This window comes from Penaeus vannamei, chromosome 11 (assembly GCF_042767895.1).
Source record: "Penaeus vannamei isolate JL-2024 chromosome 11, ASM4276789v1, whole genome shotgun sequence".
NCBI classification, from domain to species: Eukaryota; Metazoa; Arthropoda; class Malacostraca; order Decapoda; family Penaeidae; genus Penaeus; species Penaeus vannamei.
The window spans coordinates 15,443,852-15,468,851 of record NC_091559.1 but is presented as its reverse complement, the minus strand read 5'-3'; the positions used below and the strand labels follow the sequence as shown (position 1 = coordinate 15,468,851).

Below are 25,000 nucleotides of genomic sequence, written 5' to 3'. Positions count from 1 at the left end.
GTAGATTTTTTTTCAGTATCAGTAACAATTTCTTCGCGTTCAGCGTGGCGACGCGTCAACGAGACAGTTGAGGCGGTTCAACCTGTCGAGAGCGTCTTGAAAGGCCAACGCCTAGCCCCTGAGTGTCCTGGTCACGCTACCTGCTCGGGCTTCCTGTCATGTTTACCTGTAATGGTCGCTGGGTTAGAACACTCGCACCTTCCCCTCGCGAAACGCACTCGCCCTCATCTGCCCTCGTTCGCGACGTCCGCTAACGAGGACTCTTCTGCGCTCGTTTGGCGTCGGCCGAGGGCTGAGGCGAGCACCCAGTCCGTTCACCTCCGCAAACAACGGGGTCGCTCGTTGCCTCCCCCAGCCACTACCCCCTAGAACTCTGTCGCTCGTTTGCCCCCCCCCCCCCATCAACCCCCAACCTCTAAAAGCAGGCTAACATGCGCTTCGATCGTTTAGAGCGTCACAACAATCTTTGTGATCACCTGGGCGTAAAAATATGAGATACTAACGTGGCCAGGAGATTGCTAAGCCACTGGCAGACGAACGGAAGCCACCGTTTCCAAGCGATGACTTAAGAAGTCCCACCATGCCCTCATGTACCCAAGCCCCCCCCCCTCACATGCCACCCATCAGCATCTAGTCACCAAAGCAAGACAGCACAGTTCCCTCCCCTGCTCCTTGGCTCCGCATTTCCCCCGGGATGCGGCGCAAGGCTGTGGGCGCGACACAATGCCCGGCGTCTCCCAAGGGTCCTTGTGACGCCCGCCTGGCATACCTGCAGCGCCGCGGACAATGCTATCTGATAAGAGTGCGGTGCCGCAGCGACCTTGGCAGAGGCGACGGCAAGCCTTTCCCTTCTAGAATGGCCTGCTGACAGCCCCAGCTTTCGCCTTTGCAATGACAATTATGATATTAAATCCATATATAAATAAACTGCAAGCCCAGAAGCCACAGTGAATTCGAGCTATATTTTCTTTCCATGACCGCAATTTACATCACATCATTTCTCCCCGTCCCGCCCCGAATCGAGACGGCGCCACACCCACACTCGCCCGACGGATCTACGCCTTGTTTCAGAGCCCGGAGGGAAAATAATAATGATGATGATGACAGGGAGAAGGAGGAGGGGGGAAGGGAAAGAGGAGAGGGTGAATTTTCCTCATCTCAAGAAACTAAGATAAAGCTGGGCGCCACACAAGGCCATCCTCACAGCCCCAAAGGGTAAGCTTCTGCATGACTGGACTTGAAAGAGGGAGCTTAGAAGAGATGCACTCGCTGATTTCCGATTATGCATGATCAGTGATGGCTGAAGTTACCCGTGTGCATAATTTTCAAGAGTAACACGAATACTTAAAAATACAAACAAAAACACAACCACAGATACCGAAGTACCATCGCGTGCGGCCTTAGGGTGCACATGTAACCCGCGCCCAGATGTGACGACGACGAGGAGAGGGGGATGTGACGTCATAGCCCCCTACCCTAATCCCCGCCCCCGCCTCCACACTGTCCTTGTAGCGGGCGTGACTGGCGCCAGGAGCGTGACACGGTAACGCTCGCCTCATGCTTCACTCATTACAGCGGTCATGCATGAGCGACAGTAAGAGAGGAAGAGAAATGGATCGATCGACAAACAGAGAACTAGAGAAGAGGGATAAAAGGACCCTCGCCACAACGGACAACCGGGAGAGAATGCCTGATCAAGAACAAACGTCAACACGATCGCTGCCCCATGCAAACACACAAACACACACACACGAGGGGCCTTTCTACCCCCCTCCCCACTTCCTGAAACGCTTGCCCCCGCCCTCGACTCCCGCAAGTAACGCATCCACCCTCCTCCTTCCCGCCCATCTGCGGAAGACGACGATGGCGGAGATCAGCCCGCGACACATCACTTGGCTCAGGGGGCCCGCTCACGAGGGCGCTCTCGCCGCCCGCTCTCTGCACGGCGGGGGGAAGGCAGGGAAAGGGAGAGGAAAAGTGAGAAGGGGAGGGAGTGGGAACGGGAGAGGGGATGGGAGAGGGAGAGGGAGGGGGGGAGACGGAAGGAGTTTGAGAAGGAGAGGGAGGAAAGGAGGAAATTCATCTCATGGGATTGGTTTCAATAAAGAGAGAGAGAGAGAGAGAGAGAGAGAGAGAGAGAGAGAGAGAGAGAGAGAGAGAGAGAAGAGAAAGAGAAAGAGAAAGAGAAAGAGAGAGAGAGAGAGAGAGAAAGAGAAAGAGAAAGAGAAAGAGAAGAGAGAGAGAGAGAGAGAGAGAGAGAGAGAGAGAGAGAGAGAGAGAGAGAGAGAGAGAGAGAGAGAGAGAGAGAGAGAGAGAGAGAGAGAATGAAAGAAGGAAAGAAAAAGAGAACGAGAAAGAAACCGTGCAGGGGCTTTAATGCAGAGCGACAGGTACCCTCTCCCGGGCGCACGAACGCGTCCTTCCTCGGCCACCAAGAGCTTGCAGCGACCAACGCGCGCGCAGAGTGGGCGAGCGCAGCGGACGTTGCATCAGCCCCTACGCTTTGTTATTCTGGTCATGACACTGGACCGTTAGCAGCACCGGAGAGCCACCAGGGAAGGCGCGTGAATATCATTACCTCATAACATTCGTGAGAACACATATGGCGAGCGGAAGGTACTGCTAATGGGGGAGATGCGATGGAGGAGAGAAGAAACAGAGAGAAAGAGAGGAAGGGAGGGAGGGAGGAGAAGAGAAAGAGTAAATAGTTATCATACGCATATTGATATATATATATATATATATATATATATATATATATATATATATATATATATATATATATATACAGTGTGTGTGTGTGTGTGTGTGTGTGTGTGTGTGTGTGTGTGTGTGAGAGAGAGAGAGAGAGAGAAAGAGAGAGAGAGAGAGAGAGAGAGAGAGAGAGAGAGAGAGAGAGAGAGAGAGAGAGAGAGAGAGAGAGATTGAATAAACAGACGAATGAATGAATGAACGGGAGTATGAGTCTGAATTCCCATGAGTATTCTAACATCCTCTCACTGACACCACGGCATAGCTTGGAGCAAGGCAAGAATGCGGTCAATAAAAAGCACACGCAAAAGTGCACTTGGACACATACATACACATACAGAAATACATACATACACACAAACACACATCTATACCCCGTCCCCACACGCCCATCCCCTATCCACACACACTAACCACAGCTAAATAATAGACCTCATTCACGAATTCCCTCACACTAAGCGATGTTTCTTGCGAAAAAACAACATTCGCGTCATTCACCGCCCCTCCACTCCTCCCGAAAAAAAAAACACGAAAAATAACGCATTATAAAATTGAGCCACGTCCATTTCGGCGGCGGTTCGCACTGGAGCCATGACTGGGATATTTCACGCTGCATTAGACTCGCGCTCGACGAATCCACGGCCGTGCTTTTTAAACTACGAGTTTTTTGGTTATTCTTTTCTCTCTGCGCCGAGATTAGCGCTGTAAACACGTCACGTGCCGTCCACGCATTAAGATCTCCCGCACGTGACCGCCGCGAGACGGACGGCGGCCGCGGCCAGAATACGGACGCCCGCTGCCGACGGAGGCGCCCCCGGCGGCCACTAGGTTGCTTTAGGTCAAACGCCCGACGGCCGTGTCTTTCGCGAAGGGTTTTTATCCGCTCTGCAGGAAGGGAGCTTCCTGGGAGTGAGAGAGATGTAAGGTAAAACGAAAGACAAAAGGGGAGAGAAAGACTAATGGTAAGACGGAAAAGCGAGGTCAAGGGTCAAATCTAAGGTCACAAGAGGGAGAGGGATGCAGCTGTGACTCTCCCCCCTTCCCCCTCCCCTCTCCGGCCACGACCGAGCCCGGGCGCCGAGAATAAAGGGTCCCTCGGAGGGCGCCACCGCGACCAATCCCGCGTCAAAGGGGGCGGCGGCGACGGCCATTGTGGCCTCTCCCGGCGGCCGCGGATCTGTTGTCGCCTCCATCGATTATCTGCCGCCGGAACAATTTTTCGACGAGCCCATGGGCATGTAACAGATGTAAGTGTGTTTGCGTGTTTGTTTGATTGCGTGTGTGTGCGTATCCGCGTGTTCTCTCATCATTGCTTTCGTCACGAACTCTCTCACACTCAGAGATGCAAGTTAAATGCGCACGTCACATCTCGCTCTCAGTTACCCAGTTCCCACTCGAAATTAAATGTCTCCCCCCCCCAAAAAAAAAAAATAATTGAAACCGTGCCCTCAAAATGCTCACTCATCACACACACACTTACCGTCTTCATCCCCTCCCCCCTCCCCTCCCCCGCCCCACCCGCTAACGTGACATTCCCGACGCGCACCGGAGCGAAAAACAGAGACTAAACGCTCCCTCCCCCCTCCCCCCCTCCGCCAAAGATAAAAAGAAGGACTCAAGGTGGAGAAATAAATAAATACGAGAGACCCCGCGATCCTCGCTTCAAGGACGGACCCATTCACGCCTCCAGGAATCCTCTTTAAGGACTTCCTCTCCCGCCCACGCTCCTTCGAGATTCTCAGCTCGGTGTTATCATCATCCTTAGATTTCTTTACGTTGTGGCTTCATTTGTTCTTTTTCCGTAGGGAATATGAGAGGATACTCGCTCGACTTGAAAGAATTGTGGTACAAGGGAAAACTCCGATATAAAGAAGTAAATAAATGCACTTATATAAATAGACAAATATATAGAGAGAGACGGATGGAAGAGGAGAACAAGGAAAGAGACAACAGGCGACAAGACAAGGAGGAAGGAGGAGGAAGAGGAAGGCGATGACTAGCCTCAGCTCACACAAGTTCGCACGAATGGAGCTCACACAAGTTCGCACGAATGGAGCTCACACCGAACACGTCGTCGGGGGCTGATCAGCGGGTCGAGACAGGCGATTATTTGCATGACGGAGGTCGACCAGAAAACACGTGGGGAGGGGGGGGGAGAGGAGGGGTGGTAGAGAAGGAGGAGGGGGGAGAGGAGGAGAGGAGGAGAGAGGGAGGAGGGGGGGAGGAGGAGGAGAGAGGGATTAGAGGAGGGAGGAGAGAGGGAGAAGGAGGGGAGAGGGGGGAGGGGAGGGGAGAGGAGGAGAGAGGGGGGGAGGAGGGGAGGAAGAAGGTAGATCATACAAAACGAGAGTACAGATGAAGACACAACACACGTGAACACAGCGAAGGGAGAACAGGGGGTCACATGGCTGCCCTCTCCCAAGAACACAATAACACATGGACACCTCACGGCTCGCACGCCCCGTTGCCCGAGGCTGCACGAGGAGGGGGGGGGGGGGGGAATAGGGGGAAGAGGGTGGGGAGGGGGGGGAGAGAAATAAGGGGGGAAGAGGGGTGGGGAGGGGGGGGAGAAATAGGGGGAAGAGGGTGGGGAGGGGGGGAGAAATAGGGGGAAGAGGGGTGGGGAGGGGGGGGGAGAAATAGGGGGAAGAGGGTGGGGAGGGGGGGGAGAAATAGGGGGAGAGGGTGGGGAGGGGGGGGAGAAATAGGGGGAAGAGGGTGGGGAGGGGGGGGGAGAAATAGGGGGAAGAGGGTGGGGAGGGGGGGGAGAAATAGGGGGAAGAGGGTGGGGAGGGGGGGAGAAATAGGGGGGAAGAGGGGTGGGGAGGGGGGGGGAGAAAATAGGGGGAAGAGGGTGGGGAGGGGGGGAGAAATAGGGGGAAGAGGGGTGGGGAGGGGGGGGGGGTGAGAAATAGGGGGAAAGAGGGTGGGGAGGGGGGGGAGAAATAGGGGGGGGAGGGGGGGGGAGAAATAGGGGGAAGAGGGTGGGGAGGGGGTGAAGAAATGACGACAGCTGCTTAGTCTCATGCTCTCACTGTTAATGATAATGGCTGGAGTGTGTGACGGCAATGGCTGCAATGGCGATTATTGCACAAGGGAGTGAAATAGAGAGAGAGCTAAAAAAGAGAGTAAGCAGCATATGAGAAGGCGTGGGATAGCGAAGAAGGGTGGAAAGAAAATGGGGTGATAAAGAGTGATTAAGATTTTGCCCAAAACGATCGAAATAGAAATGCCAACACAACCGGGGCAGCGTCGGCGCAGAGCGACGCAGGAGAATCCAACCCCCGCAGGTCCGGCCGCGCGTTCGCCCGGCCTCCCCCGCGCCCGCAAACACGACGTGACATTTCCAAGCGTCTGAGCCGGGCGGAGGCACAGCACTCGCCGCCTCCGTTTCTCTTTGCTCGACGCCGGAACGATTTCACCAGCATTAACGACCACCCCCTCTCCACCAGCCCCCCAACGACCAATTAATCTCCCTTAAACCTTGATCACGCCTAACGACTCGGAGATAATCACTGGGAGAGATGTCGATGCTATGGCGTCTGCGAGGGAGGAGGAGAACCTCGGTCTCTCCTCCCTTCTCGGCGGGGAATTTACCCTCCCGGGGCTCCTCGGCCGCCGCCGCCGCACTGCTGCTCGAGTTTTCCTAAATCGCCTGGAATTCGCCGCGGCGGGACTTTGCACGACCTCCAGCCTCTCCGATCGGCGTCCCTTCCACGGCTGGCCTCGGCACAGCGCCTCCAGGGACCAGCAGGGCAGTGCATTAAATCCATGCAGGTATGGAAGGAGATGAGGAGGATGAGGGGGAGGATTAGGAGGAGGAGGAGGGGGTAGAAGAACCGAGGAAGAGGTCAGAAAGTGAAAAGCAAGCAGAGGAAACTAAGCTAGACGAGACACCCAGCCGGCAGAACTTTCTAAAATCCTGTAACAGCAGCGGAAAGAACGAGAGAGAGAGAGAGAAAGAAAAAGAAATAGAGGAAAAAACGAAGCGTCTATAAGAGACAGCTGAACGGAGGTGAAGATAATGCAGTATGAGACATAACAGGAGAAAACGGCTTTTTATTCGCTAATTGTCAACACGACCTCCGCTTCTCAGCAACGACCCTTGCAAAACAAGCATGACAGCAAGACTCGTGAAGCTAGGGGGGGGGGGGGGGGTGAGGGGGAGAGAGGAGTGGAAGATGGGTGAGGGGGCTAAATGTGGAAGGAAAGAGAAGAGGAAGTGGGGAAGAAAGGTAGGAGAGCGGGAGGAAGGGAGAGAGATGGGTGAATGATGGAAGGAGAAGGGAGGAAAAGAGGGAAGTGGGGGAAGGCAAGAATAGGAGGTACTAGAGGGCAGTACATGCCCTCAGGGCAGGGGAGCTAGGTGGTGGGCAAGATGACAGTACAAAGACGCGGAAGCTCCTGTGCCAACATCCTGTCCATGACTACAACATCCACGCCCTCCCCTGCTCCTCCTCTTCCTCTTCTCCCCTCCCTCCGTCCTGCCCCCGCCCCCTGCCCAGCAATCACGCCCTCCTTCCTTCCTCTCCCGGGGCTGCCGGCCGAGCTGACTTTCATTCATTTTCACACGATAATAACTCGGACGCGTGAATAACTGTCATCGCGCAGACGCCGCCGATTCACCCTTTTACTTGCGAATAGACGACTCAAAGGGGGGGGGGGAGGTAAGGGAATAACCGAAAGAAAGGAGACAATTTTTTACGCAAAATTGCCCGTCGGTTAACGTTTAAATTAAAGTTGCCCAACAAAGGATTTCCGACTTTTTGAAAATCCCCCGAATGTAAAATTACACCAAAGTGGTTCACATCAACTCACGCCGACCCTTCCGCCAACCCCACGACTGCAGCGCGGAAAAAGGGAAAACGGTAAGAAAAAAAGAGAGAGAGGGGAGAGGGAAAAAGGAGAATCGAGCGTCGCGCTGGTCACCGCCGGACATCGCGGGCATTATTACCCTCGATTCCCGACGCAGCTCCTCGCACTCTCACTCACTCTTCCCTTTCCTCTCACCCTTTCCCTCGCCCCCTTTCATCCCCCCTCCTTTGTCCACCTTTTCCCTCTCTCGCGTATCATCCCATTACGCGATGACGTCACCGCCGTCAATATTTCGCAATCCTCGAAGTGGGAGAAGGGGGAGGGGGGGGGGATCGATCGACGTCAAATAAATGACTGAGAAATCGGAGCCGGCGGACGGCGTGTCGTCTCTTAACCGCAAGCGTAGAGTCCGAGGCACGTCCGCGGCTTGGCAGGGGATCCATCCCCGCCAGGCGCACCCCCCCCTCCTTGCATACCTACGTACCACAATCGTTATTTCGCAGTGCAGAATGACACGTGCTGATGGTCACATGAGAAGCACTACAATAAAACTAGGCCTACTGATTAGAATTATGTAACAGGCAGTGGCGACGATGATAACTCCAATGCTGATGAAAAAATAGCAATAGCAGAGAACGGGACTTTGAATCCGCTGAAGCATCGCCGGGAGAAGGGCCGCTGCAATCCGCTTAGGCCTAACGACCCCAACCCTTCGAGCAGCCAGGTGTGCACACAAACCTATGGCATTCTTCCTCTCCCTCGTTTAATTTTTTCCCCTTAACAAAGTCTGCAATTTTGTCAATAGCCATCAATGTTGCAATTCGAGGAGGGAAAAGTAGCCTCCTCTTATTCACGCCTCCTCTCTCTTTCCGCCTATCTGCTCTTTTCTCTCCTCCCTCCTTTCTCCGCGCCTTCCTACTCTGCCTTGTTTCTCTCGTTGTTCTTCTCTACACGTACACACCACTCGTACCTAAAGACGAACTCATATATTCTCTCTCTCTGCGCTCCCCCCCCCCCCCCCCTCTCTCTCTCTCTCTCTCTCTCTCTCTCTCTCTCTCTCTCTCTCTCTCTCTCTCTCTCTCTCTCTCTCTCTCTCTCTCTCTCTCTCTCTGACCACCGCACGGATTACCCAGCCTCCCCATTGTTCGCTCTGGTCAGTGTTGCAGCAGCGGCCAGGCCTAAGAACATTGCACGAGGATGGGAAGAAAGGGGGAGGGGAAGAAAAGAGGAGGGATCAGGAGGGGAGGGGCGGAGGGGGAGGTACCTGTGATTGACACTGGGCCGCCGTGGGTCCGGGGCCTCACCTTTGTATTCGCGCACAGTATTACAGAGCTATTAATAATGCCTCCTTGCCCCGTTTCCCGCGATGCAGAGGTCTACTCTGGGCGGTAGAGGTCATTTCGATGATCAAGATGCCCAGATTTTCGGGCTTAAGGCTCGATGATGGTTAGCCCCGTCTTGCGCTGATCGGCAATGTCCAGCCGAGAGTCCGGTGGATCAACAATGCAATGTGACAATGGAGGGCTGACCATTCGGATTTTTTCGACGTCAGCTGGGCATTCTAGTCCTCCTGCCCCGGGATGGCCCTCGGTCTCCGGCAGAGAGACGGCTAATCCCTCAAGGCCTCTCTCGCATCCTGACGGACCGGCCAAGGACGGAAACTGATAAATCACTCAAACTTCACTTGGGCAGCAGGCACGGCCAGCAGGCACGGCCCGAGTCCCTGGCCGCCCCTTCCCTGAGGCACCGGCACCAGGTGACAACGAGGCCGCCGGCGTGTACCTGCGCCTCCGCCGCCGCCGGGAACCGCTCGTTTGGGTCATTTACATCAAAAAGGCCCAGATATGACCACCGCTACAAAAAGCCCGCGCTGACCATCGCTGGCGGCGGGAGAGGCCGTGTTGCGGCTCCAATAAATCACCAACAACACAACAACATAACAAAACGTCGTGGCCTCCTCTGCCCCCCCCTCCCCCTTCGCCCCCTCCTCTCGGGCGTGCAGTTCGCCTCGACACATCTACGACAAAAACCTCGATGCTCCCCGATGACCGTTACTTGACTCCTGCGACTTCCTCGCCAGTAACCCAATTAGCTCCCCCCCCATACCCCACTCCCCTTCTTATACATACCCCCACCCCCTCCCACACGCATGCCATGCTCCTCAAGCACCAACTCAGTCGCCACCTACGCGCCCACGACAAGTCTGTTCAGAAGCTACAAGGTGAGCTCACTACGAGGCGAGAGCGCGCGCGTGAGCTCTGCCAACGCAGCTTCCTAACCGTTACCCGCACCGGCGCACACTCCGCCGTGGCCGCGTCAGAGAACCGGTCGTGCAGGTCCTCCTCCTCCTCCTCTCTGCCCGGTTCACCCATGCCCTGTCGTGCCCACCCCTCCTCCGACAGGCGGCCGCGAAGGAAGCGCTGCATAGGCCTATGTGCACAACGTCGCCGCCGCCAAGCAACTTCCGGCGAGGAGGAGCAAGACGGACCGACGCCGCGGCGCCCGCGATTCGCCTCCCGAGTGGCGCTTCCGAAGGAGTTATCGGAGTCGTGCAAAACAAAGGCAGGAGCAAATGCCATGCGATGAAGGGGATAAAAACCCGTTAGCTTTAGCGCGGCGTAAGCACAAAAACAGCCTCGAGTCAGCGCAACAGTGGGCTGAATTGCACATAAAATTCTCTCTCTCTCTCTCTCTCTCTCTCTCTCTCTCTCTCTCTCTCTCTCTCTCTCTCTCTCTCTCTCTCTCTCTCTCTCTCTCTCTCTCTCTCTCTCTCTCTCCTCCCCCTATCCCCCCTCTCTCTCTCTCTCTCTTCCTCCCCTCTCTCCCCTCCCCCCTCTCTCTCTCTCCTCTCTCTCTCCTCCCCCCCCCCCTCTCTCTCTCTCTCTCTCTCTCTCTCTCTCTCTCTCTCTCTCTCTCTCTCTCTCTCTCTCTCTCTCTCTCTCTCTCTCTCTCTCTCTCTCTCTCATCTATAAATTCTCTCCTCTTCAAGTTCCAATGACTGGTTCTCACATTAGTAGAATGACTTGCTCTCGCTAACCACACCACGTTCGGCTACGTGTAAAACCGAGCCGTTTTCAGCTCAGGAATAAAAAAAAAAAGGTCAGAAGTTATTCAAGGTTCTAACGCAAAATAATGCAAAAAAGCGAAATTGCCGCCTGCAATAACTAATAAAGGCAGAATAAAACAAAAAATAAGCGTCGCAAAATGAAAATAAAAATCAAAACCCGTCCAGTAAAAAAGGGGGAAGGAAAAAATATATATACATCGATCATAATGTTTCAAAACAAAACTGAAGCATAACATCAATAAACTAAAAATAACAAACTAAAAAGGGGTGTCCGGCCCTGCCCTCCTGACCTGCTACCTTCACCCCCCCCCCCCCACGACCAGCTGCAGCCCGCCCGTGCCCGAACAGCTGACCGCTGGCCACTGCTCGCCCGGCCACCAATGGAAAGCGAAATGCGAGGCCCTTCGTGCTGGGGACAGGTAGACGCGCGAGTGAGAGGGAGAAGGGGGAGAGAGAGGGGAAAGGGGAAAGAGAGGGAGAAGAGGGAGAGAGAGATGGAGGAGGGAGGAAGGGAAAGTGAAGGGTGGGAGAGGATGGAGAGGAAGAAAAAAGGGAAAGAGAAGGGGCGACATTAATCATTCAATGTGTATGATGAAGATGATGACAATGATGATACCAATGATTACTAATGACGATGACGACGTTAAAAGAGGAAAACCTAGAAAGTTCAGGAAGATGAAGAGGACGAGGAAAAGGAGAAAGAAGTGGACAAAATAGGTGATGAAAACGGGAGAGAATGAGGGAGATAGAGGAGGAGAAGGTAGGGGGCGGGGGAGAGGGAGATGGAGGAGGAGAGGGCCGAAGAGAGGGAGGGGGCGGGGGAGAGGGAGAAGGAGGAGAGAGAGGGGACGGTGGAGAGGGAGAAAAGGAGGAGGAGGAGAGGGCGGGGGAGAGGGAGAAGAGGAGAGAAGGAGGAGGAGAGGGCAGGGGGAGAGGAGGCGAGCAGCGAGAGGGCGGGGGAGGAGAAGGAGGAGGGAGAGGAGAAGGAGGAGGGAAGGAGAGGGCAGGGGGAGGGAGAAAAGGAGGAGGAGAGGGCAGGGGAGGAGAGGGAGAAAGGAGGAGGAGAGGGCGGGGGAGAGAGGAGGCGAGCAGCAGAGAGGGCGGGGAAGAGTGAAGGAGGGAGGCGAGGGCAGCGGGAGAGAGACGAGGGAGGGGAGGAGAGGGAGAAAGGGAGGAGGAGAGAGGCAGGGGGAGAGGGAGAAGGAGGGAGGAGAGAGAGGGCAGGGGGGAGAGGGAGGAAGGAGGAGGAGAAGGGGGCGGGGGGGAGAGGGAGGCGAGCAGCGAGAAGGGCGGGGAGGAGAGGAGGAAGGAGGAGGAGAGGGCAGGGGGAGAGGGAGAAGGAGGAGGAGAGGGCGGGGGAGAGGGAGAAGGGAGGAGGAGGGGCGGGCAGGAGAGGGGAGGCGAGCAGCGAGGAGGGCAGGGGAGGGAGAAGGAGGAGGAGGGGCGGGGGGAGAGGGAGAAGGAGGAGGAGAGGGCGGGGGAGAGGGAGAAGGAGGAGGAGAGGGCGGGGGAGAGGGAGAAGGAGGAGGAGACGGAGAAGGAGGGGAGGGGGGGGGAGAGGGAGAAGGAGGAGGAGAGGGAGAGGGAGGGGGAGAGGGGGGGGGAGAGGGAGAAGGAGGAGGAGAGGGCGGGGGAGAGGGAGAAGGAGGAGGAGAGGGCGGGGGAGAGGAGAAGGAGGAGGAGAGGGCGGGGGAGAGGGAGAAGGAGGAGGACAGCGCGGGGGAGAGGGAGAAGGAGGAGGAGAGGGCGGGGGAGAGGGAGAAGGAGGAGGAGAGGGCGGGGGAGAGGGAGGCGAGCAGCGAGAGGGCGGAGAGGGATGGGGCAATAACGGTGTCGCGAAGATAACTGCATTCCTTGTCCACGCGAGACCAGGTTAGGCCACGCAAGCCATTTCCCATTCTCTCTTTCTCTCTTTCTCTCTCTTCTTCTTTTTCTTCTCTAATCATTAGCATCCTCCTATCTTAGGCGGTAAAATACCTGTACATAGAAAGTAAGAAACAGACAAAAGACGAAGAACGGAAGAACATAAAAATAAAATAAGACAAAAGCAACGCAAGGCCTTCCAAACTGCAGCCGAGGCCCTCCAACAACGGATCCACGAACCGCTCGCTACCCAATCACTCGAGGGGACCAATCGCGGAGGTAATAAGCCAATCCTTCACCCCCTGGCCCATCCCACCCCACCACTCCCTCCCCTACTCCAATCCCCGGCCGGCCTCGTTGTAAATGCGCGCTTTTCCAATCACCTTTTGCGATCCGCCAATCTCTCGAGGCTGACGAATCCGCTGTCACCCGCCCCGCCCCGCCCCCGCCGCGCTCCAATCCCAGTCGACGATCAGAACCTAATCTTCGTCAAGGGCGTAAAAATGCATGGAAGATTCGCCGCTTCCACAATCCAACGGTACGAAAACGTGGTGAAGACAAATAAATAATAAATCAATGGAAAGCGAATTAATGAATAAGTCAACACTTAGATAGACAAATTCGAATAACAATTATTAGAACATCATAAGATCATAAAAGCGGACATCGTATCAAAAATAAATAAATAAATAAATAAACAAACTGATACCACCTCCTCCCGGAACGCAACCCAACCAAAACCAAAATCATCTCGTAAACAACAGCAAGCCAAGCAAAGCAAGCAGCAAAACAAACAAACGCCCCTTGTCACCCCCCACCCCACCCCCGCTCGTCGAGAGGCCCGGCGGCGCCCCCCGAACACGCCGAAATTCATGAAGCCCCGAATATTAAGACTTCAGGCTGCCTCTTCTTGAATGACAGGGGGAGGGGACACCCATGAAGGACCTCTCCCCCCTCTCCCCCCTCCTCCCCACGAACTCGTCTTTGTACAGCCTAACAGACACACTTCACCAGGCCTCAGCATAGGCCTATCTCTCTCCCGCTGCCCTTGGTACCGGCCGCTTCTCGCATAAATCACAAGAGGCTCCGTCAGGATCTTGTGGAGCGAGAGAGATGGAAATGGAAGAAGGTAAAAGATATGGGTGGGGGTGAGAGGGGGAGGGGGAGGGGAGGGGGAGAAAATTCGTGTCTCGCTAGATTGATTGGTCTCGTCTGTGAGAAAGAGAAATGTAGACAGATCAATAGATAGAAAGGAAAGCGAGAGAGAGAGAGAGAGACAGAGAGAGAATGGGGGACAATAGATAAAGAGAGAGAGAGGCGATAATAGATAATAGATAATGTGAGAGATAAAAGGAAAAATCAGAAGTGAGTGAGCAAGCGCATGCGGGTCGTGCTGCACCAGGAGACCTAGATACAGCTCCCTATAAACCCCTTAAATGAGCACGTACTACTTATCGATAATGAGCGCCCTGCAATGAGCACCTGCAATGAGCCCCGCCCCCTCCAATCCACGTTAACTAGAGCGCCGGGTAGGAAACAAGGGGTCGACCCTGGGTCAAAGGTCATGCCGACGAAAAACTTGGATTCTTGGTTATCACTAAACAGAGCAGAGGAAGACGGTGTTGGGGGAAAAATACATGTCGGAGAGGGGATGGTGGGACGAGGGAGGGAGGAGACTGTGAGGAATATAGCTACGTAAAAACAAAATAAAAAAAACAATTAATATTCCTTCTTCCCAAATCACACCAAATCAAAAAATGAAAAAAATCCCCAGAAAGCCCATCGCTCCACCCATTCATCCACAAGGAATGAAAAATCCCCTTCACCCGGGCCCTCCGCCACGACCCCATCACGCTATCCCGCATTTAGCCGCGAAGACTCGACCTCGGCGACCCGGTCTCGGTTGCAGCATCAACTCTGCAACTGAGGAAGCTCCGCCCACTCGGTTGATATAACGGCCGCATTCCAACGGTATGGACGCTACAAACACTACACGCGCTCGGAGGCATGTGTCAGTAAATGCGTAATGCCTGAGCATACGTTGCTCGCATCCAAATTCCTTCGTATGCTTTAAAAGGCTTGGTGCGGTTGCGAATGGCATGCAAATAATGACAATGGAAGCGACATGTATTTCGCGCGGCGGCTGCCAGGTGAAGCAGGAAACACTGGCCATTATCTGATGCCGTGACGTAATTTCCGCTTAGGACAGAGGCTCCTCTCACCCGCGGGGGAAACGGCGGGGAGGGGAAGAGAGGGGAGGGAGGGCGGGGGGAGAGGGGAGGGAGAGGACGATGAGGTGGAAGAGGAAGAACATGAGAAAGAAGCAGCAGGAGGAGGAGGAAGGTAAGAGAAAGCAAAGCAGGTGAAGAAGAACTGGTAGTAAAGGGGGAGACGAGGACGGGGGAATAAAGAGAAATGAATTAGGTAAAGAGAAGAGGCAACAGGAATGAAAGTGGAGGCGTGGTAGACCGTGAATGAGATTTATAATTCTATATATTTGAGAACATGACAACCCGATATCTATGTTGTCACGTCCAGAACAACAAAAGAACAATGAGATAACAACTGTTGTGCGAACAATGCGAGAAATCGAACTACGCGAAGAGGGACTTCTCAGTCAAGGCGTTTCGGTACGTTGTCGCGGGAGGGAGGAGGAGGAGGAGGAACTAACAGAGGAAGAAAATGTGTAAAAGGAGAAAATGGGGAGAAGAAGAAGAGGAGGAGGTGGGGGAGCAAGAGGAGGAAGTAGAGGAGCAGGAGGAAGGGAAGGTAAAGGCGGGGAAAGAGAAGGAAGAGGGGAAGGCGGAGGAGGAAATGGAGGGAAGAGGAAGAGACACGAACAAGTGAGAATAATAAAAGGCAAAAACAGGAGGGACGAGCAAGGCCAAGAGAAGCGATGCGATTCACGAGAGCAATCAGCGGGACGGGAGCGCGAGGAACAGAAAAGGGGGGGGGGGCACCGGCGAAACAAGCCAAGCCGCGGACTCAATCACATGCGCCAAACCGGCAAGTAACAGAATACCTGAAACATCACCACACAAAAAGGGCATTTTACTCTCCCTCATCACGGACCCTCGCCCTCCCCCGCTCCACCTCCTCCGTCGCTGCTTCTCCGACAGACGAGTAGGGCGGCCACTCGGCATCACGTGATACTTGAGCATCCTCCTCCTCCCCTCCCCCCCAACACAAAAGTCACAAACACGCAACGTTGCAGTACGATCGTGAGTGGAAGAGACCAACGTACACACGCAGACGCAATTCCAAACAAAGTTATTCAGGAACGAGTGGCGGAGGAGATCCCAACGCACAAGTAAATAACTATCTTTTTCCATTCCCAGTCGCTTGTGCGTTGTCCCACTCAAATATAAAGCATGTTTTTGTGTTTCGAGGCTTGAGGCATTAGCACTGCCTCTAATACTGTCTTCTATTTACGGATGTGGCCGTACTGAGTACGACCACAGCTACAACTACACAGCCTCTGCCGCCGTTACCACTCGGCCACAAGGCATTACGTACCTCCTCTGCCATCTCTTCGCTTCTCCCTTTACCCCAACTACAAAAACATGACAAGGGTTAGTTTCAAGGTGCACAAGGGGAAGGGGAGGGGGATGGGAGGGGAAAGGGGAGGGGGAGGAACTCGTCCAGCGTCTTCCAAGGCAGCCAAAGCACCTGCGGCCGGCGCGGAGGTTATATCAAGGTCTTCGGCCAAGACGAATATCCCCAATTAAGGTGGAGAAACACCTCCCTTTCCCCGCCTGCCTCTCTCTCTCTCTCTCTCTCTCTCTCTCTCTCTCTCTCTCTCTCTCTCTCTCTCTCTCTCTCTCTCTCTCTCTCTCTCTCTCTCTCTCTCTCTCTCTCTCTCTCTTTAATCGACTGGTCAAAAGTATGAAAGAGAGATGAAGCAGACGAAAACCAGTGACGGCAAATTTAAATTTTCCATTTTTTTTCAAATAATTTTTGATGCTTCAAAACATACTGTACATCTCACCCCCGCACCCCCTTCTGAAGGCGAAGTTTTAGGCCTACTTAAATAACCAAAGACTGACGGCTGCCATTCAAGGCAAACTTCCAAAAAAAGGGGGATTTCGTCTAGCCTACTGATCAAAACTCCAAACCTCGATTCGATCCGGCAGCCTCGAGAACAACCTCGACCTCCACTCAAGCTCCATTAATTGCTCGTATGATTTTGGACATGGTCGTTCTCCGCCTATCTCCCCGTCAAAAGGCCTTTCCGTTCATTAAGTAAAACACACACGCGTCGAACAACACGGAGAGTCGGCTCCGGAGTCTGTCGATTACCAAATAAGAGACACTCGCACTGGGTGTTGCCCGGGGAGAAATAACACACAACTGGTATTTACATAATGAATAACCTCGCCTGGTAAAAGTGTAGCAGCCGGCGACAGGAGGAGGGGGTAGGGGGAGGTGGTGGATGGGGGAGGAGGTAAAGGAGGAGGAGGAGAAAGAAGAGGAAGAGGGAGAATAGGAAGAAGAGGAGGACGAGGATGAGGAAGGGTATGGGATAACCACAGGCACTTCCAGAGCACAAATAAGCACGCGCGTAAACAAGGCAGACCATGTAGCAGGTCCACACACGCACGTACGCAAACGACAGGCACCCCCCCCCCCCCCCACACACACACAACTTCCAAGCAGAAATAAGGCAGACGATTAAGCTAGGTGGGTCATTAGGAACGAGCCATCTGGTGTGCGTCAGGGCGCCAGATGCTGCATGTCAGGTCGCCGGGCGGTCAGGTCTGCCCCCCTCCTCCCCTCCACCCCCTCCCCGCCCTCTCTTTATCTCGTCACGGGCGCGTTGTAAAATCAATACACACGCACACGTACATAAACACAGACACACATTATATATATATATATATATATATATATATATATATATATATATATATATATATATATATATATATATGTATATATATATGTATATATATGTATATGTATATGTATATATATATATATATATATATATATATATATATAAATGTATAAAAATGTATATATATGTATATATGTATATATGTATATATATATGTATATATATATATGTATATATATATATATATATATATATATATATATATATATATATATATATATATATGAGAGAGAGAGGGAGAGAACGAATATATCTGCACCGCTCTGAAAGGGTTTGTCTTATCGGAATGTAAACTGGAATCTTGATACAAACCAGTATGTACATTTTTAATAAATCACGACAGAAACGCCAATAAAGGTTGAGAACTAGCAAAAAATAATAAAAATATAATAATAATAATAGAAAAACACGAAGCCACAGGCATACCCCCAACTCGCCATCACCCAACCGTGCTTTCAGAAGAGCCCTCTCGCCACCGCATATCACTCCCCCCTCCTCCCCTCCCCCTTCCCCTCCCCCTTTCCCCGCCACAACGCCAACCCCGACAGGTTTTAAAGCAAGCTTGTTATCTCCCCGATGATAGAGGAGGGGAAGGACCCCGAGCTCCCGTCCAGTGACCGCCCGAATGCCCGCCCACCATCCGCCCGTCCGCCCACCCCCGCCCACCATCCGCCCGTGCGCCCACCCCCGCCCGCAGCCAGAGACCGCACAGGCATCTTGCCCTCGCTCGACGTCGGCCATCTAAGCTTCGGTTATACTCTAGTCTCTAATATTGACTACAATTTCATAACTAATTCACCCTGGAAATTATCGAAGAACCAGAAATCCAAATATAAACCTAAACGCACTAAAAAAACATCATTCAAAGATTTTATATATATATATATATATATATATATATATATATATATATATATATATATATATATATATATAGATAGATAGATACAAACGCAACGAATCCTATGCCAACTTCCTCTGCCTTAAACCCCCACCGCCTCCCAAAATCCCTCTTTCGTGTCACGGTAAGCCCAGAATCCGCAGCCCAACCTTGCCTCCTCGCGCGTGCAGCCCGGGAAGGACCGCCGTCATCGTGAAAGTTGCAGCCTCACGTTGCATAATCAGAGGCTCAGGAAGTTCAATCGGGGGAGGAAGGTGCTTTCCCGACCCGCTGCCCTTTCACGCGCCCTGCATCTCCGTTCCTTTTCCCGTCTCTCCGTCATATCGCTTTTTTTGTCCTGTGTTTCACTTCGATTCCTTTCCCTTTTTCTCCTATTCCTCTCTTGTACCCTTTCTTTTGTTCATTCTTTCCTTTTTTCGTTTGCATTCCGATCCCTTTCTCTTTCTCCCTTCATCGGTACTATCCTTGCATTTTCATTTCGATCCTCTCTTTCTTATTCTAATCCTCGTTCGGTTCCTTTCTCTCCCCAGTGCATGCCTATTGTTATCCATTGTATCTAAATGTTTTTGAAGGACGGAGAAAAAAATTCGACCCATAAAACCCCTGACCGGACAATGTACATTTTCCTCGGCTGGCCACAGCCCCCGCCCCCCTTCTCCCTCCTCATCCCAACCCACTTCCATTTTGTCCCTTGTCCACTAATACACGCTTATCTCTTATCTCCGGATCTCCCTCCCTCCTCGTGCGTCGGCTGGCGAAAAGCAGTGAATGGCCGGATGCCGACGAGAGAGGAGCCCCTGCCCCCTCCCCAAGGGCTGCCCCCATCCGTCCCATGTATGGTATGTGGGCGACGTGCGCGTGACGAGCGAATGAAAGTGAACAGCTCTCCGCTAATTGGTAGTTCACAGCCGCCGTTCCCTTCTCGTTCTCGCGCTCGCTCCGTCTTGCGTCGCTTGCCTCGCCGAATTCGAGGAAGGGGCGGGCGGCGACTCTTCAAAGCTGTCGTGGGACTTTCCTTGGGTATGTAGAACCATTCTGCATCGCGTGAAAATGCTCGTGATTCTCGCCAAGGCCGTGCAGGGGCCGCACGACCTTGCACAGGATTTTCGGGGCGCGGCGCACCTCGAGCCTGGCGTTAAAGTGTTGCCGCGGCATTAGCATGAGGAGGAAGCCAAAGCCGTAGAAGGCATCGACGGCGCACGCGAGGTGTAACAGCAACAGCGTCCACAGCGCCTGCGCGCCTTGTCGGCGGCCGCGGCGGGGAATTTTGGATGAAATATTCAAATGAAGGCGCCGTTTTGGGGATCGTGGACGACGCCTTCGCACCGAGGGGGTAATAAGCGCACTTCGGTCACGCCCTTCTAGCCTCCCATCACCCCCCCCTCATCCTTTTCCTGCCCTCCTCCCTCCTCCTCCTTCAAGATGATTGACGCGTCAAGGCATTCAAAATCGTGACGGCCACGTTGAATCGAAAAATATATAATAAAATATCAAGAACGACCAAGGAAGAAGCCGTGCAATTAGAAAACAATTCAATAAAAAGAAGAGCGAGAGAGAAAGAAAACAAGCAAAAGCAAACTGATTAATAAACAAGACTGTTTACCCCCCCCCCCCCCCCCCCCACGGCCGCTAAACCCGCCTGCCCGCCAACAAAACACCCAATATGGCCGGTCGGCGCCTTTCGCTTTTCCGACGGAACGGGTTCGGTGAGAACGGCGCGGCTGGTCGGGACCCGTCGTCGCTCCCTCGGTTGCTTGGCTCTGCCTGCTCACACACCGCGCTGCCGCTCTTGCTGCTTGCCTGCGAGAAATAATCTTAAGCGAGCCGGACTTCCGACCTTTCCCGTGTCGACACTCGCCAAGGGAGCCGGAGAATACCAATCACCACTACCACCGACGCCGTCATCCTACGCGCACCTGCGACCTGCCCTCCTATCTACTCAAGTAAAAAGACTTTAAAATAGCAAAAATAGAGAAAAAGGAAATCTCTACTTCCCCTCTTCCAAGAAAAATCCTGACCAACCTTAGCATCTTGGGAACGAAGCAAAAGTCCAAAAGGACGCGACAAAAATAAAAATCCGTGCAGGAGGGAGCGGGGCGGGAGCACACCCACCGCCGCCTGAATCGCGCCTCCTCCGGGCGTTAACGAGGCGTCCGCGGGCAGACAAAACAAACGGAGAGACAAAACACGGCGGCAGATAAGAAGCCAAAGCGTACGGCAGGAGGAGGCACTGGCACCGGCCCTACCAAAGCATCCGGCGAGGGCCGCGACGCACGCACCGCGGCGCAGCAAATGGGAGGCTAATGGCACGGAGCCTTAATGGCCAATTTGGTCCGGAATGGTCATGGTACAGGCGGGGTTAATGAGCAATATGCCCCAGTATGGGTGGGCTGAGCGGGAGGGGGTGGGGGAGGAGGACAATGGGAGGGGGAGAGAAGGAGGCATATTCACATAGGAATGTGCATACGAATAAAAAGAATGGGAGGCCCATGGGAGGCGCAGGGGCGAACAGGAAGGGAGAGACATAAAGGAAAACAGTATACCTCAAAGAGAGAAGACAAAGAGTCAAGAGCGAATGCCCTTCTCGGCCCCGCCAGCCAAGCCCCTTCTGCTGTAGATGTGCAAATAGCGTTCCCCTTCAAGCAAGGACAAAGGACTCGAAAATATACATCCTTTGTTAGACGTTCCATAAGGCGGGCCCTCCCCCTCCCTCCCCCTCACCTCTCCTTCCCCGCGCATACTAAACAGCAGGCCCCGGGCGATCCCTCCCCCGCTCCCCCGCGTGGATCCCGGTGTGAACATCCGACGCAGACAATTACGTGATTTACGTTCCTCTCGTGACCTCTGCCACCCAAGGCCCCTACGCGCACACGCGCTCGCTTGCTGTTCAGCCGACGGGGATGTGGCGTAACTTACCCCGGGCGCTCTCAGACAGACAGGCAGACAGACAAATAAAGTCAAAGGGGCGCGGAAACACGCACACATCCACGCACGTACATACACACATAAACACAAACGTGTACGCACACACGCGCGCTCACACACACACACGCGCGCACACACACACACACACACAGGTTTACATGCATCAAATACACATACAAACACATACTCGCACACAAGCACGCACTGAAAGCCCAACTTTCTCAAATCCAAAACGGGCCCTGCAACGACCTAGCAACGAGCGTGCAATCGCAATGACCGCGGCCCAGGCTTCCCGCAAGAGACGTCGACGCGAGAGAAGACTCCGAAATATCTGCCGCTTCCTCTTCGCCGGCCAAGGTCGACGCCGCAGATGGCGCCTCTGCCCCCTGCCTCGCCGTCAGCTGCTCTCGGGACGGAGCCCGGAGGCCGAGGCCTTCGGGTTGGAGCGAGCGGGAGGTCGGGGATGTCAGATACGATACCTAACGGCCCGCAAGATAAGGCATCTCATTATTTATAGGACATAGCATCCTATCAGCCTACGAGGCTGTAGGGAAACCGATAAAAAAATCATTTTATTGAACGACGAAAAAAAGGCAATAAAAAAACGACACAACAAAAAAACTCGATCACCCAAAAAAGCAAAGACCCGACGCAAGCAAGCGAAGCGGCGTTGCATAATGCGCGCCTGGTAGAGTGCCCCGCCATCCACGCATGGCACGACGATGCATGCGCATGCGTCACCGGGAGGCCCTCTACCCTGCTACCCGTGTCAGTCCCTGGCCGAAGCCCCGGAGGATGGCAAAGGGGGAAGGGGCATGCGGGTTGGGGGGGGCGGTTGAAGTTAGAGGGGGGAGTGGAGGAGAAGCGTGAAGGTAAAGGAGAAGGCAGGATAATGCGGGAGGAGACGGACTGGGGAAGAGGAGAGGGAGCGCTAAGGCATATAAGGAAGAAAAAAGTGAAAGGTGCCACTGGCAGACAGGTGAAAGGAAACGAAGCACGCACGAGCAAAGAAAGTGGCGAAGAACCAACTACAAGAACACCGAAGATGAAGCCCAAAAGAAAGAAACGACGAATCCCCAAGTGACTCAACGCCTAGTCGGAGGAATGAAGGAGCTGGAAGGATGGGGGAGCGAAGACGAGGGGAGGGAGTGGAAGATACTGGCCAAGGTCACCCTCGTGGTAGAGACTGAATACCAAAGTGGTGCATAGTACTTAAAGGCGTGAAACCCGGCCAAAGTTACAAGTGAGAGGGGGGGGGCATATGTGTCGCAAGGGCGGGGCGAGTGACAGGGACTTTCAGAACACAAATCGAGGCGCGTGGAGGCCTGTGCATCAGGGTATCGAAGTGAATTATTCACGGCGACACAGGGACGCGTGACAGACAGACAGGTAAAACAGGCAGACTGCGCAAGAGAGACAGAGAGAAATAGCTTGGCGCTGAGTGTGCAGTTGGAGAGCAACAAGCCTTGGGCCACGACCGCTGACGCAAGCACGGCCACCTGCGCCCGAGTCCGAGGTGCTGAGGCTGCACGGACACCTGGCGGCGGTGACTCAGCGACCGGCGTGACCTGCCAAAGGGACACTCAGCTTCCCTGCGATAAACGGCCGGCTAGCAACCGGCGTCGCCTGGCCTCCACATACTTCACCCTGACCCCTGAGAGACTCGACCAAAACAGACAAACGCACGCACGCATACACACAAACATAACACATGCACATATACACGCACTTCAACATTCATTCGTGCACACAGAATGACTCCGTCATGACTGGCGTCGCGCCATGCGCATGCAAAGTCATCTAATCACTCTCGATAAAGCCTTACATGCACAAGCCTCCCATAACCTTCCTGCGCCGCAACACGGAAGAGGCTGCGTGCCATCGCCCCGTGGCAGCGCCAAGGGAGGCTGCGCCAACCGTTTTCACGCAAGCGCTGATCTCACGCCTTGCAGGGCGCGGCGCGTCCTCGCGGCGGATGTCCGGCTACTCCTTTACGCAGATCACGTGACCATTCCACGCCTCTCACACAAATAATTCCCTAAAAAGGCAAGCTACGTTCCTTTTCCTGGCACTGCATCCTACCCTCCCCGTGACCCACGACCCGGCCTCGGAGGTCAAGGATGGGATCCTCTGAAAGCCTTGCGGACGCGGGCGGGCAGGCGGAGGGCGGCCGGGATCTCCCCGTGGCTGCAGGCTGTTCGAGAGGCCCGGTCACCCTCAGCCGCCTCTCGCCGCGCCGCACCTGTCCCCTCCCCCCTTCTGTAATTTCCCGCTCGCTCCCCAGCTCCTCTCTATGATTTCCCTCCTCACCCCCCTTCCCCATGGCACAACATCCCCCGGGCGCCTTGGAAAGTCCTCCTGGGTCCTCCCTCCCACGCAGCAAGTGTTCATCATGTAATCAGCAGAGCCAACCCACCCAAGGCAACCCGAGCTTTGTAAAACTCCCGCTCGTTAGCCCATTGTGAAAGGGAGCGAGGCGCCCATCAGCCTCCCAAAGGAACCATTAGGGCTCGCCGTCCTCGCCTGGGAACCGGGGGCACGCCGAGCGCAATTAATCACCACCGGAGCTTACGCCCGCCGCCCCCTGACCCTGCTTCGCTTGCCTGTTCCCGTCTGCTCTCATGGCGACGCCTCCAAGCTCGCCCCATGAGTGGGCAGCAGCCTCCGCCGGCCAACTCGCAAACCTCTTCCATAATCCAGAAACTTTGACATCAAAGGAAATTCCAAGGAGAAAGAAGGGGGCGGCCGTAGCAAGGCCTGTACACCTGCACTCACAAGGTCGAGCAAGGTCACTCGCCCGTTCATGAGGGTGTTGCTCTCGAGTACCTTGTTCTCTCGACGTCGCCCTGGCCAACTTGGCCTCGGGGAACCTCAGTGATGGAGGTGAAAGAGAGCCAACCCTTTGACTCCGCTGGAAGGCGCCCGAAGAGAAAGGCCAACGCATTATAAGGAGCCGAATTACAGAGCCTTCCATATTCATAAACACAAAGCCCTCAATCATGTGTCAAGCTCACCCCTCACCCCGACCCCATTTCCTCCAACGCCGGCCCTGTGGCACCTGGCCATCCTCTTCCTTTCAAATTACTCGATATCTGTGGCATTGCCCACTCCCCTCCTCCCAGTCCCGCGGCCCACGAGGCCTTCGCTCACGCCCACCGCCTTGCACCTCCACCCGCCACGCCCTTTCGTCCCGCTACACATCTGAAAACCTTAGGACGAAGCCCGACGCCCCTTTCAAGTCTGGCACGCCTCGCCTGCCCTGAGAGCAAGGGAGGTGCGCCCTGCCTCGTTCGAGGGAAAGAAAACGACGCCAGCCACACGAACCGCACGAGCAACAACCTCGGCGTCGCAGCCGAGCGTCGAATGTCGCGCCGACGCTCTTGCGAAGGTAACCTTGACATGCGCTCAGTGGCGCGGTCGCCTCGTCAAGCGATGTAGCCCTTGGCGCATTGTCTCTCCTTCTCTCCCACTTACAAATACGCGCACAAAATGCATGTGACGATACTTCCACTTTTCACAAGCACACACACATACATATGTATGTATATGTGTATGTAAGTATGTATACATACATACATGCATATACATATATAGATAGATATAGATAAATAGATAGAGAGAGAGGGGGGAGAATACTGCGTATGTGTTCAATATGAGCTCTCTCTCTCTCACCCATCAGCAAAAGGCGTTCACCCTTCCTCGACGCCCATCTCCTACCTACTCCTTCCTTCCTTCCTCTTAGTCGCATTCCCGCAATAAAGAAGAGGAGGAAGAATAAAAA

The 25,000-nt window shown here is 54.1% G+C and overlaps 1 protein-coding gene across 26 annotated transcripts in view; it reads right to left on the bottom strand.

Moving 5' to 3' along the window:
• The window catches only part of baz (par-3 family cell polarity regulator), a 334,387-nt gene that overhangs the window by 28,879 nt on the left and 280,508 nt on the right, over window positions 1-25,000 (bottom strand). For 24 of the 26 annotated variants that reach the window (XM_070127044.1, XM_070127040.1, XM_027356536.2 and 21 more), the window contains exon 2: window positions 1-166. This exon is cut by the window's left edge and continues 352 nt beyond it. The exons of the other annotated variants lie outside the window; for them this stretch is intronic. The gene's annotated coding sequence lies outside the window, so the exon portion shown is untranslated. The remainder of the gene's footprint in view (window positions 167-25,000) is intronic. 26 annotated transcript variants of the gene reach the window in all.